Source organism: Phyllobates terribilis, unplaced genomic scaffold (assembly GCF_046119375.1).
Source record: "Phyllobates terribilis strain yellow unplaced genomic scaffold, ASM4611937v1 Scaffold_8__6_contigs__length_399053987, whole genome shotgun sequence".
Taxonomy (NCBI): Eukaryota; Metazoa; Chordata; class Amphibia; order Anura; family Dendrobatidae; genus Phyllobates; species Phyllobates terribilis.
The window spans coordinates 272921824-272926409 of record NW_027362768.1 but is presented as its reverse complement, the minus strand read 5'-3'; positions in this window follow the sequence as shown (position 1 = coordinate 272926409).

The window sequence follows — 4586 nt, the reverse complement described above, 5'->3', positions numbered from 1 at the left end:
TACCCCAACATATCAGACTCTCGCCTACCGTGGAAACCTTCAAAAGGAACCTGTTCCGACAAGCCTACAACTTGCAGTAACCACCTCTCCACCATACCGCTACACAACCAGCTCTACCCTCACCTACTCTATCCTCGCCCATCCCTTGTAGATTGTAAGCCCACAAGGGCAGGGTCCTCCTCCCTCTGTACCAGTCTATCATTGTTAGTTTGTTTACTGTAAGTGATATCTGTATTTGGTATGTAACCCCTTCTTATGTACAGCACCATGGAATCAATGGTGTTTTATAAATAAATAATAATAATGATTGTGATGCCCCCACATCGTCTGAGGAGCACATTCCTTAGTTGATATAGAAAGACATAAATCCATGCGACACATTCATTCCTGCACTGAGTGTGTCAGAGGTTGTCATGAGTTTGAACTTCCATACTCTTCTGTCTCTCTCATCCTGGCCACCATGGTTGTGGAGTCTTTGTACTCTAATATCCCACACCAGGATGGATTAAATTCCTGCAAAGTCTTCATGGAAAATACAGGAATTGATTCTTATTCAGTGGTGAAACTTACAAAATTCATCCTCACCCACAATTACTTTGAATTTGATAACAATATACAGTATATCTACAGAAGACTGGTACAACGGTGGGAACTAAAATGGGTTCACAGTATGCAAATCTTTTCATGGCAAGCTTAAAAATGACTTTGTCCTCTGGCCTACTACCGATACATTGACGATATTTTAATCATCTGGACGAAGTCTGAGCAACAGTTAAAGACGCTCCATGAACACTTTAATCAATTTCATCCCACCATCAACTTAACACTCTACTACTCCTGTACTGAAATTAACTTTTTGAACACCATCATTAAGCTACAGAAGAATTAAATAGAGACATCCCTGTACCAGAAGCCAATTGACCGTCCAACATACCTTAAATGGGACAGTTTTCATCCAAAACACATAAAAAACTCTATTGTCTACAGCCAAGCCATCAGATACAATCGGATATGTTCCAACCCTATGGATAGAGACAAACTCCTTGGTGGCCTCAGAAAGACCTTTTTGAATCAGAGCTACCATCCAAGAACAACTGAGAACCAGATTACAAGAGCCACCAGAATATCAAGGAATCATCTCCTACATTACAAAAATAAGAAAAAAATAAACCAGGTGCCTCAAATAGCACCTCCAGATTTGGATTGTAGGTGACTAAGAGGAGCTGCACGGAAACTACAACCTTTACTACAAAAAGATGCTCGATTATAATCCATTTTTCCAGACCCCCCACTTCTGTGTTTTAGGCAGACCCCAAATCTAAGAAGCATCATTGTCAGAAGCTCGCTGTCCTCTCCCAACAGCTACAGGAACCTTTCCCTGCAACCAGAAAAAAAGTATACATTTATAATGACCACGGACAAGATAAAGATACCCAACTCACATCAGGACTATAAGATCCCAGGTACTTTCAGCTGCATCACATCTAATGTGGTGTACTTACAGTGGGAACGGAAAGTATTCAGACCCCTTTACATTTTTCACTCTTTCTTTCATTGCAGCCATTTGGTAAATTCTAAAAAGTTCATTTTTTTTCTCATTAAAGTACACTCTGCACCCCATCTTGACTGAAAAAAACAGGAATGTTGAAATTTTTGCAAATTTATTAAAAAAGAAAAACTGAAATGTCACATGGTCATAAGTATTCAGACCCTTTGCTCAAGCACTCATATTTAAGTCACATTCTGTCCATTTCCTTGTGATCCTCCTTGAGATGGTTCTACTCCTTCATTGGAGTCCAGCTGTATCTCACGTCTCACGTTCCCTGTTCTGTCCTGGCCCGTTACCTCTCTAAGTTATAAACTCAGGGCCATACTGCTAGACGTCCTTATGGTAAATCACTCTGTCCTTCTATCGCTTTTCCTTTCTCTGCTCAGGATCACGCTATACACTGCCTCGGTTTCCACCCACTTTGGGGAAACCCAAATCATGCCACTCTGCTGAGTACTCAGACCAAAGGTCTGCTCTAGCTGCAAGCTGGGCCATGTCTGACTCACTATCAGGAAGTCCTCTCTGATCTTGCTACAAAGCCCCCACCTCTCTGGGCTAGTCCCTACTCTTAACTTTATCCATACCTACTCACATCTTGTTGCTGGGCGGATTACAACACCAACACTAATAACGCATACCACAATACACATTATACATCATAACAGAACGCGTGTCTCCTTACACTTTGCACAAACTTTGTGATACTCTTTTACCTCAGCCTGAGGCGACAGGAGAATTTGCAGGGGCCTGTAGCACCTACTAATTTGCTGCTATCCCTGCACCTGAAGTCAGTGGCGTAACTAGAGTCCAATGGGCCCCTGTGAAAAATTTAATTTGGGTCCCCACCTGCATGTTGGTCAGATGTATGGGCCCATGTAGCGTTCTAGATCCTATAAAGACATAGGTGTTCACCCCCCATGTAATAATGTCCTCTGTCCTGGCTCCTTTTTATAATAATCTCCCCCATTCTGGGCCCTTTCCAGTAAAAATGCTCTCCATCTTGGGCCCCATGCTATAACATTTTCCTTCATCCTAGACCCACCCTGGTATAATGCCCCCATTCTGATATAATATTTCCCATTCTGGTCTAATGCACCAAATTCTATTATAGTGCCCCCATTCTGGTATACTATCACCCACCTGGTATTATACCTTCATTCTGTTACAATGCCCCCATTCTGGTACAATATCCCCCATCCTGGTATAATGTCCCCATTATGGTATAATGCCCCCATCTGATACAAAGTCCCCATTATGGTATAATCTTCCCCATCCTGACATAATGTCCCATTCTAATATATCATGCCCCAATTCTGGTATAATGTCCCCATTCTGGTATAATGTCCCCTTTCCTGGTATAATATCCCCATCCTGGTATAAGGTCCCCATTCTGGTATAATGCCCCCATTTCTGGTATAATGCCCCCATCCTGCTATAATCTTGGTATAATGTCCCCCATTGTAGTATAATGTTCTCATTTTGGTATAATGCCCCCCATTCTGGTATAAAGTCCCCCATCCTGTGCCCCTTCTGTTCTTCTCCAGCACACTTTAAATAGAAAAAAAAACGATTCTACTCACCTTCCTCCGCTCCCAGGCCGCACTGCGTCCTCCTCTATAGCTATTGCAGGAGCTGGCACCCGACATCGGCGTGCTGGCATAGGCAGCATGTGGAGTCATTGGCAAGACGACGTTAGCTGCCGGTCTCTCATTGGTCGGCGGCGTGTATTGCAGCTCAGGGATTCGGCAGGTCTCTGCACTGCAATGCATTTCACCCGAATATGCGTCCGAGGACGCAAATCCAGGTGACATTGGTGTCTGCGGGCTCCCCTCCAGCACGGGCCAGGTTGCACCTTCAGTGACCTTATGCGTTACACCCCTGTCGGAAGCTGTGTCCACATTGAGGTTTTTTTTTCATTTGAAAGTGGATCCACTTACAGAAACTTCAAGGGTTTGTTCATAAATCCAGTCTACTGTCTCCTTACTCAATACTCTGTGGATTTTAAGCCCACCAGGGCAGGGTCCTCTCCTCTACCAGTCTGTCAGTTTCTTTTCCTTGGGCCTCATTCACACATCAGTATTTTTCATCAGTGTTTGCATACCAATACCAGGAGTGAAACTTATTGAGAAAATTATAATTGAAAGATTGACACCTGTTCTGTGTTTTGGAGAAATAAATCCTCTCCTTAGCTGACTGAGCACAAAGGATTCTTTTCTCCAGCCTCAGTCCTCTGTGTTCAGTTAGACGAGGGGAAGATTTATTTCTTCTCCTGTCACAGCCACCTCACCGGTATAAGTGCTCGTGTCATTGAGACACAGGTCTCAGGAGCTGTTTCTCCTCAGACAGCAGCCGCCCGTCCTCACTGGTGACTAGGTAGGTTGCCGTTTGAATTATGTGACGGGGCCATTTTTTATTACATTCTTGGAAAACCCTTTTAAGAACTCTCATTTATGATAATGTTTCAGTGTAAATGCAGTTAACCCTTTAACGGCTAAGCTGAAAAAAGTTATGGTTCTTTGAAGGACAGTAAAAAAATGACAGTGCAAAAATTAAAAGTTTCCTGGTCATTGAAGGATGAATGAATTCCATTGACTTATACGTCGTTGTGAGCTTTGTATTTTCTTTACAGGACATTCTTGTGAGGTAGAAACACCACGTTATTAACCTGACAGGACAGACCCCAGTGGTACAGAAAACTAAGCCAAACCCAAAGAGGAAGAGCAGCATTCACCTCTAGTAACAGCTGAGGAATACCCTCCATCCATGGGGCACTCAAATGTTGGTGGGGGTCATTCAAAATGAACATCCCCTTTAATTCATATATCAGTCCCTCTCCGTTTACATAGGCAGCTTTATCTATAGGTATCTCTCTGCAGACTCTTCTACAGGAGATGTTTCTCTGTGCTAGTCTTTAGTGCGGATAGCAATGTGTTTGCTGAGCTGCTATGGAGATGGTCAGGCAGTAACACAGACAACTACCGCGGTTTCGTCTCCTAGACGACCGAGATGAAAGCCCCCAACATACGTCAGCAAGAAG